Source organism: Equus asinus, chromosome 11 (genome assembly GCF_041296235.1).
Source record: "Equus asinus isolate D_3611 breed Donkey chromosome 11, EquAss-T2T_v2, whole genome shotgun sequence".
NCBI classification, from domain to species: Eukaryota; Metazoa; Chordata; class Mammalia; order Perissodactyla; family Equidae; genus Equus; species Equus asinus.
In genome coordinates, this window is record NC_091800.1 from 53,661,286 (window position 1) to 53,672,089 (window position 10,804).

A 10,804-nucleotide genomic window follows, 5' to 3' on the forward strand; every position below is an offset into this window, starting at 1 on the left:
GGAAAGAAGAGCTACAGGAGGACATGAAATTAACACAAGGGAGGAACTGAAAAGACGGTCCTTGTGTCAAAATGACTGGCCTGCCATTCTGAAGTAAGACGGTAACTGAAGAAGAACTAGAATTAAAGAGTTCAGAACCAGTGAAAGATACAGAACTGATGAGTGAAACCTAGAAAGTTAATTGCTTGGTCTCAGCTATAAATAATCTAAGCCCCTAAATTCTCTACTTTTATCATAAATTATTTGTGGGCTGTGTTCTACATCACTATAGACAAACTGGGGAAAGTGACCTTCTCAGACAGACCAAAGACTAGAAGCTCTAGGGTGTTGCCCAAGGAGGAGAAATGGTCTTTATTTTTACTGCTTGGTGGTGACAACCTCCAATGAGGAAGTAAGACTGATAGCAGAACCAAAGACTAGAGGAATTGAGCTCTCTCAACAATATCATGCTTATCTTCAAAGCACAGTAAATATCTGTTATATTTTGTCATTGTTTAGACCACCGGTGTTGAGAAGAGACTATTTAGAAAGACAGTAATATCAAGTGTCACAGGATGCTTTTGCTGGCTGGAACAGACATTATGTTGGACCAACATAGTGGATTTAGATATCACTCTTGTAAGGACTTAGGACCTTCTCTAAGACCCTAGGAAAAAGAGTCTATCACTGTCACAGGATATTCAGGAACACGCAAAAAGTTTCTAGCCACATGTCCATGGGAAAGGAATCGAACTATGACAATGACTTTCAGATACATTAGAAATATGTCTGCTGGGAAAGCCAAGAGGAAGCCAGATGTCAGGGAGGGACAGCCAAGTCCTTCAGAGAAAAGCACTGTAAATCAAGAGAGAATCTGGCATGGTGGGTGAGAAGTAGCATGAGACCTGAGCATCCACAGGGAAAGCCCTGGCAGGTACAATGTAAAGTGGTACGCTGACACCCATCCTTCAAAAATCAGTCTCTGGTGGTACCTCAGCCCTAGCAAAAAGAATTCACTAAAGAACACTTGGGCATCTCTGTCTCTTGGGATCCAAGACTCCAGAATTCCAGCACAATCTATAATCCTAAATATCAGTTCTCATCACAATGCCAACCAAGCCCCAGGGAAAGTCTTCACACCTCTGGCCCTGTCTTTGGAAGAAATGACACCTGTATCCAAATGCCATGATGGTTAGTGCACTATGCCACTGCTGACTTCAGAGACTGACAACCCTTCAGAGTGCAAGGAGCCTTCAAGCAGTTAAAAGTGCTTAAGTAAGGGAAAAACCAATTAAATGATGCGTCGTAATCCTCTCCAATATGATGAATGTAATGGATTCTTGCATAATGAAGTATCATTTCACATTACTACTGAGCATCTATTGTCTTTCTTTTCTTCATGTTCCAAACTGGGGTTCTGGAGGCACTCACAAATTAGCACACCATTCACAGCAGTCGCATGTGGAAGATAAGGAACATTCTTCAATACAGATAGTTTACGTTACTCTTAAATTATATAAGTTTATACTCTAAAACTAAACATAAAATCTAGACATAACATTCCTGAAGCAAAATATCATTTCTCGACATGGGCAACTAAATGGACATTGAACACTGGAAGTAGTAATGTTTTTATTTTTATAGATATATTTAAATGATTTAACTTATAGTCAGAAAATTAAAACATCAGCTATATTCAAAAAATTGATTGAAATTTATGATATTAATTCCAATTTGAATTTTACCTCTTACTTTCAAAGATTTTTTTAATATTTCAGAAGAAAAAAATAACCTTTTTTTTTCATTGTTATGCTTTTTTTTTTTTCCTAGGAAAGATTCACTCTGAGCCAACATTTGTTGCCAATCTGCCTCCTTTTTTTTTCCTCTCTCCCCAAAGCCCCAGTGTGTGGCTGTATATCCTAGTGGTAGATCCTTCTTGTTTTTCTATGTGAGCCACCACCACAGCATGGCAACTGACAGACGGGTGGTGTGGTTCCATGACCAGGAAGCAAACCCTGGGCACCGATGAGGTGAGAGCACCGAACTTTAACCACTAAACCATCAGGGCTGGCTCAAAAAACAACCTTTTTGAAATCATGAAAAGATTTTCTTTTTCAATGTTTACATTTATTTTCATCTGTTTTTTTTAACATGTTCAAATTTTGTACACTCTAAAGTTACATTTTACTTTTTCATGCTTTCAATCACTAAGGTTGAGAACAAGCTAAAATCATGATATAAAATACAAAATGGAGTTCAGAAAAGTAAAAAGGCCGAAATTTAAAAAATAAGAATTTTGTTGTAATGAAAGGATATTTGCCAAGATAGGGGGATAAGGTATATTTTATATAACAGTATGTTCACTTGATTTATACTCAAGTATTTAGACTTTTCTATGTTTGCTTCCATTTTTACTCTCCCCCAGGCCTCAAAAATGTTGGGGGCAGGGCTGGCTATGCACACTAAAATAGAGAGAAATATGCAAAAAAAGAAACTTGTTTAAATATGCAAAGTTGTATCTCTAAGACTCTAAGCCACTCTGCTGTGCGAATTTTGCCACCACGCCATTGAGGGGTTTGGAAATATAACTGGTAGGGCTGTATCTCTCTCTGGGAGTCTGATCTGAGACATCTCCCACCCACCCACATGCCAAAGAAAAACAGAGCTGGGCTCTAGAGGGGGAGGAAGGCATTTTCCTCTTGACCAAAGAGGGAGCTGAGCACAACAGCTCAGGAGACAGAATTCCAGGCCATGGCAACTCAGAGGATAAATACTCCAGGTCATTAGAGGTCAAGGGCAAGTCGTGCACACCAAGAAGAACAGCAGTAGCCACTCTAGGACCAGAGAGGTCAAGACAGCTGGCTTCCATGAAGGCACCAGCAGCAGCCAGCACAGGGACAGCAGCCCCCCAGGCAGTGACTGTATTACAAGGGCCCCTTTCCTCCTGTCTTCTGGAGGATTCTCTGAGTAACACAGAAACAATGACAAATCAGGGCCTGCCTCTCACAAGAAGTGGCTATTGATCCATGAGCCAGAGGACTACTACTGTGAAAGTCACCTTAACCATGTGACTTCCACAAGCTGGTGGAAACTAGGAAATATTCAGGTTCTATAGATACAAACAAAAATATTTTATATAAATACTATTATAAGTAACAACACACCAAAGTTGGCCTTAAGTACTGTAAAACTTAGAAATAGACATTATTAAGCAAGACTAATCCATTAAAAATATCTCCCTGAATACAATAAAATACTATTTTGAGATAAACAGTAAAAATCTAGAATTTCCAACTTTGTTGTCTCAAACTTAAACTATATAATATGATATAAAAGATACTTTTAGAAGCCAAAAATTCTCAAGAGATAACTTTGTGAGCTTCAGGTTGGTTCATTTCTCCAAAACATAATAGATATGTTTTACTCTTCTAGGCCGTAAATGTCGTAGGCACCACTTAACCAAAAGGAATAAACACACTTGAGATAGAGGCTGCCTGCACTAAATCAAACACAGCAAAGAAAATGCGTTGGGCAAGTATCCTTTCCCAAAGAACCATAAAACCTATTGTAAGCAGCTTTTTTCCAGGGGAATGATTTCATTCCTTTGTAACAATCAACATTTCCTTGAAAACAAATGGGAGTTTCTCTCCATGCATGGGATTTTTGCCTCTGAAGAACAATTCCACTTGGGAACCTATGTGCCCAGTCACAGGTGAAAATGTGAGAACTTTCCAGAACACATTCTGTAAGTCTCCTATTAACAGAAACCTCTAACTCCCTCAGCCACACACAGGTCTTTCCAATGACTCTGAAGTTCCTTGCAAGAGACAACCTTCCCAGATGGGTCCACCCTAGGCAGATGAGGGGCATGAGATAGACATAATGCAATGGAATAGTCTGAAGGGTTATTATTTCTCCCCTGCTACTTAGGGAGATTTTCTTCAGACATTTCAATAGGGATCATATTTATCACACATGTTACCTATTCGAAAACTATTTTTAAAATGACTCTTCCAACTGACCTCTTTTTTTTTTTTTTAAAGATTTTACTTTTTCCTTTTTCTCCCCAAAGCCCGCCGGTACATAGTTGTATATTCTTCGTTGTGGGTCCTTCTAGTTGTGGCATGTGGGACGCCGCTTCAGCATGGTTTGATGAGCAGTGCCATGTCCGCACCCAGGATTCGAACCAACGAAACACTGGGTCGCCTGCAGCGGAGCGCGCGAACTTAACCACTCGGCCACGGGGCCAGCCCCCACAACTGACCTCTTTTAAACAAAGCATGCCTCTCTGTATACTTGGAGAAGCAGCGCACAGGCAAACACCAGTTTCCCACTTGCAACAAACAGGCTGGGGAATTTTCCCATTCATCTCCCCATTTTGTTGGCTCTCCTACATTAGCTGTGTCTCCCACTAAGCTGTTTTGAGGGTAGGAAACTTTACTTAGAACCACTAACAAACAGCCAGCATTTGATGAGCACTAACTGTATGTCTGCCATTGGGCTGCAAGCTTCATATGAGTTATCTCATTTAATCCTTTCATAACACTATGAGTTAGGAACTATTATTATGCTTGTTTTATAGATGGGAGTGCTAAGGTTTTGAAAGAGAAACAAACCCCCAAGAGACATATTTTTCACATTTAAACACCTCTGAAATTATTAGCATATCTAACCACGAAGGCTTATTATAATTAAAACTGGCGGTTGTTTTCTTCCTTAATGGTACATAAAATGACACTCTCATGACCTATGATATCTTTGTTTCTACAACCTTGTATAGCCTCCTGTCTTGGTCATATTTAATTCCTCCGTAGCACCCAACCCCACCCTGGTACAGGGTAGACATTCAATAATTCTTACATTTAAAAAAATGTGTAAATTTAGGGGCCGGCTCGGTGGCGCAACAGTTAAGTTAACACACTCCGTTTCAGTGGCCCAGGGTTCACCAGCCTGCATCCCGGGTGCAGACCTACACACCACTTAACAAGCCATGCTGTGGCAGGCGTCCCACATATAAAATAGAGGAAGGTGGACACAGATGTTAGCTCAGGGCCTATCTTCTTCAGCAAAAAGAGGAGGATTGGCAAAAGATGTTAGCTCAGGGCTAATCTTCCTCAAAAAAAAAAAATGAATAAATAATAAAAAGTTTTTAAATGTGTAAATTTAAATACTACCAAATACCATGTGGTGGAAGAGAAGAAGGTATTGCTAGCTGTCTATGATATCCATTCTCCCCTGCTTCCTTAGTGACTGGGCACTGACAGTTAGCTGGGCGCTTGGCCACCAGGAATAAAGAGTGTATTTTCCAGCTCCCTTGATGCTCCACCCATGCTCGGGTGATGGAGTTCTGGACCATGGTGGGTAAGCAGAGGTGCTGTGGCTAACTTCTGAGAAATGTCCTTAGGGGGAAGTAGTATAACCTTGTTTACCCTTCCTTCATCCTGCTGCCTAAAACATAGACGTGATGGCTAAAACAGTGACAACTCTTTGGGACCATGTGAATAAAGGCTGCACCTTAGGAACTGTGGACCAGAGAGGAGGAAGGGGCCCAGACGCCTGGTGACTTTGGGATACACCATACCAGCCATGGAATGCCTCCCGCTTAACTTTTCACATGAGAGAAATACTATGTATATTTAAACAACTTTAAATTTAGGTTCTCTGTCATATGCAGCCAGACATAATCCTGTCTGATACAGAACTGAGAAGAGCAAGGGTTTCTAGAACTTCCCATGGACTCTGCAATGGGCTCCAAGTAACCTAAGAGAATGTAACTTCTAGAGACCCCCCCCTGGGTCCGAGGGCCAATCTTCAACCACGTGAACGAATCTGATGTCTAGATGAAGCCCGAAGCTGGATGATGGGCCACAGGAGGGCTCCTCTATGTGCCTGTCCTTTCAGGGTGAAATTAGGTCTCTATTTCCATTGACCAAGTTGCCCTGTGATTTGGGTGTAAAAGTTGTGATACACCTAGTAGCTTATTATACTAGATTGTTAGCTGGCACAAGAACGACTACTGTGTAGTCATATTTATAATTCAGACCCCAGAAAGTTTAATATACACCACACAGCTCAGACAAAATAACAAAATAACTGAGTGACGTATTATCTGATAGATCAAATGGGCTTGTCGCACGTGCATTTCGTCTTCTCATGAAGCAACAGCGACCGCCTCATGCACAGTCCTCTCCATCACCAGTTACTCAGCACCCCCATGTATCTCCCAAGTGGGCGAAGATTCCACACCCATCAACACTCGCAGCTCCCTAACACCATCCTTTCAAATGGAGTTGAGCAGATGGATTCATCTATTCCAGCATCTTTTCTGGCCCCACGCAAACTTCCCGGATGCCCCGCCATCCTTTCCTTTATAGGCCACTGATGATAGCTTTGATATAATCCATGTAACTCTGCCCTTGTAAAGAAAGCTAGACTGAAAATTCAAGTGTAAATATAATGAGAATGACCTGGAATGTCCCTCATTTACATATCATAATAATATCTGAGGGTCAAACAAGAATCATTCTAACTAATCTTTAAAATAATACTGCAATGTCTATTTAGAGTAAGGTAGCAATTGCATTCAACTGAGTTGAAGCCAAGATATAAATTTCCCGTGGTGCCACAAGGTGAATCTGCCACATTTACGGGCAGTTTACTTTCCAGCCCTGAGTTTATGAGGCTTTAAAAGCATGCGACAGGATATCCCAGCACCTCCAAATTATCTGGCTAAATTCGCATTTATGAGGGTTGTTGTCAGATATAACTGCTGCCAAAATGTAAAGATAAGCAAACAAGTTGATTAAATGAAAACCTGTAAAAGGTGAAGAGGAAACAGCCCCTGAGGGGAAAATGGAAAGAATTCAATCTCACTTATATAAACGTCAATCTTCTGTCACAGCCCTGCAGGCCTACTGCACATACCTCAGTGCATATGGCGGATGAAATGCCGTGAGCCAGACTTTATTTGACCTCTGTGCCTGATATCACCCTCCTGCCTCATTATTTGAAGCTGTCCGCCACCTCCACCCTGGCTTAGTTCTATTTTTCTTTTTTTTATGGTGAGGAAAATTGGCCCTGAGCTAAAATCTGTTGCCAATCTTCCTCTTTTTGCAAGAGGAAGATTGTCACTGAGCTAACATCTGTGACAATCTTCCTCTGTGTTTTGCATGTGGCATACTGCCATAGCATGGCTTGATGAGCAGGGTAGAGGTCAGTGCTCAGGATCCAGGCCTATGAATCCCAGTCAGTGGAATTGGAGTGTACGAACTTAATCACTATGCCTCTGGGCCAGCCCCCACTGGCCTAGTTCTTGAGTTGTCACTTCTCTCCTTACTGGCCCCTCTTTGTCTTAATTTAATTGGTTGACTTATTAAAACTCACATTTGCAGGGGGTGGCCCTGTGGCCAAGTGGTTAAAGTTCTCTGCACTCCACTTCGGCAGCCTGGGTTTGCTGGTTGGGATCCCAGCGCAGACCTACTCCATTCATCATCCATGCTGTAGTGATATCCCATGTGCAAAATGGAGGAAAATTGTTGGCTCAGGGCTAATCTTCTTCAACAAAAAAAAAAGAGGAAGATTGGCAATGGATGTTAGCTCAGGCCAAATCTTCCTCACCAAAAAAAAAAAAAAAAAAGAAAAACCCTCACATTTTCCATCTTCAACAATACCCTATCCCAAAAGGTACACTACACCTTCAAATCTTGAAATACGCTATTTTGCCTGCCACATCTTCATTGCTACCCACCAAAAAGACTGTCCACCTTGTCAAGACAGCCACTCATCCTTTAGAGACAGGAAGCAGAGATGCAGAGACGTTGCCATATACTCAGAGTAAGCTAATGAAATCCCAGTCTGCAAATATGAACAGCCCATCTGTCACCCATGAGACTTGGAAGCCAAAGGGTCATGAGCTACTGCAATGGACTGACACTGAAGTCCAAACCACAGGCCAGCCTGAGTGATTCGGGGGACTTGAGGCCACCCTGGAAGGGCAGCCACATGTGGAATCCCTGTGGCTGCCCACGGCACCAGGTGAGGTTTCCTCCAGCAGCCCCAAGAACACGTGCTGAAGTCTCAACCCAGGGTCCAGTGGAGTTCCGTATTAGTCAGGGCTCTGCAGATAAAAAGAACCAATAGGATATATATAGAGAGAGAGATTTATTTTAAGTAATTGGCTCAAGTGACTGTAGGAACTGGCATGGTCAAATCCTGCAGGGCAGACTGGCAGGATAGCAATTCCAACAGGAGTTGATGTTGCAGTCTTGAGTCCAAAGGCATACAGGAAGCAGAATTCCTTCTTCTTTTTCTCCAAAGGCCTTCAATTGATTGGATGAGGCCCACCCACATCGTGGAAGGCAACTGCTTTACTCAAACTGTGATGATTTAAATGTTAATCACATCTAAAAAATGCCTTCACAACATCTAGACTCCTATTTGACCAAACAAGTGGACACCATAGCGCAGCCAATTGACACATACAATTAACCACCACAGGGTTCAAGAAGCCTAGAGTCCCCCAGGGATGCTCCAAGCACTACCTCCTGTTCTCGAGGTCACTTAGCCTGGGAGCTGAGCCATCCTCCATAAGTACAGTCACCCCCCCATGGCCCCAACCCAAACACCAGTGAAAGATTACTAAGCCCCAGAGGCTTCTCAGCTACCCCACATCCAAGAGGCTCATCTCTCCTCTCCAGAGCACAACATCCTGCCTGAAGACAGAAACTGGGTCCTCACTCCCTACCCCCTTGTATAGATCATAACAGAACCCCCTTACCTCAGCAAATGAGTTAAACGATTGATACAGTTACAAAATCCACCTGCCTCATACTTTTAGGCTGTATCTCTTGACCATCCAAACAATATTCCTTAAATATTTATAAATTATTCAGAGATCCCTAGATCGGTAACATTTTACTTAAAAATTGGGCATTTATAGCCTATCAACGTTTATGCACAGCAGGAAATGTGTTCATTTAATCTCTAAGCTTACTCTTAGTTTCAGGAATAAAGCCCTTCCCTACTGTTTCTGAAACAGAAATTACAGCATTGAGAAAACACAGATCTAAGAAGATACATCCCACGCTCAGAAGCCACGTGAAATGGGTCCATGAAGCCACAGGGCAAGTCAGGAGGGAGAGAGCACCGAAATCAAAACCAGAGGAAAAATGGATAGAACACTCACTTCCCCCCAGTTGGCATCACTTTTATACACAGAGGCTTCATACAGAGTTCTGGAGGTGAAGGGAGAGGAATGTAGTTCAGCAGAGTGAAAAACAAAATGCAAACAACAGCATCACCCCCAGGCATGAAATTTTCCAAATACTTATTTGTTCTCTAGCAAGACAATTGCAAGCAACTGCATCCTCATAAAATGAGTTACTGTAGATCTTAGCAGCCTGTAGAAATTAAATTAGTTCCTCTATTCTTAGTACAATAGATTATTCCAGTAGTACTGGACACTGCAGACAGCGTCCGGGGATCCGTGCCATAAACAGGGAAGTGGCCACCATTTCTGCTTCATGCTGGTCTGTCCCCATCCCTAAGAGGGAAGCTGAACAGCATGAAAGGCTGATTTTATCTGCCTCGATATCATCACTGGCGATTAATATTTGCCTAGCACCAAGGGTGCACTAAATGCCTAGCAAAGCCAAAAGTTGCCCAGCGGGTTCCTGGCCAAATTTCAGCCCCAAACGCCAACAAAGACCGACCACCAAAAATCTACAGCAAGAGGACGCAGACTTACCTCATCAGACCGAGAATTACCTGATTGCACAACAGGAAAAAGAAGTGGCCAGAAAAGAAAGAGGATTTTTGGAAATGTGTCATTTCTTTCCTTCACCCATTGACCTGTTTTGTAGGACTTTTGTAACAAAGGGAACATTATTTACAGAAATGGTTCACAGTACGGTAGAGAAAAGACCTGAAAATTATTAAACACTTATTACTGAATTGAAGAGGTTCTGATTTCTGATGAATGAAAAAGTTCTTCATCGTTCAAGTTGTAGTTAGAGTCACTCAGAAAACAGAAAACTTAAAACAGCCCTTGTTGCCACATCTTGAATTTGACATACAAAGGAAATTTCCTTATAACAAACAAGAAATCTGATTCCTGCTTTATAGTGGGTCATTTTGGCCTGAGTCAAATTCCTGGTACACTAGCCAGCCATGTGACTCTAAACAACTCACTTAACACTTGTGTCTCAGTCTCCTCATTTGTAAAACGGAGATAAGAATGAAACCAATCTCAAAGGGTTATTGTGAGGATTGAGTGAAATGACACATGTAAAACCACCTAGCATGGGAGCTGGCACATAGTCGTCTCAGTAACTGTTAACTATAATGATAATGTGAGAGCGCTTTGCAAACTGTCAAGTACGGCACAAAGGCAGGTTATTACGTCGCTCTTACATGACAGGAATGGTCATAGAGTCAGCTCATTATTGCTTCTAGGTAACGTGCTTCCTTTCGGTGAACAGAGCCACGTGGCATGTCCTGGTGAGTTTCCTGTCTGGCTGGAGGAGGCTGAAGTATCCCGGAGGTGCCCTCAGAACTGAGGAGGAAGGTGAGGGAAGAGGCTCGGGTTCCAACTTCTCTCCGCCATTTTAACAGAGCTGAAGAGATTTATCTCCCCAGAAAGTCATTCTGTTGCTGGTACAGCAACAATTTTCATCTTGCAGCATATATACACCTTGAAAAGATTTTTGAGAGTCCATCTACAGAAAGGATAACTCCTAGCAGCTTGAGATGTTTGGGAGCCTACCACAGAACTGCAACAACAATGTACTCCTCAACGTTCGCCCTGCTTTCCCCTTGCCCTCCTCTA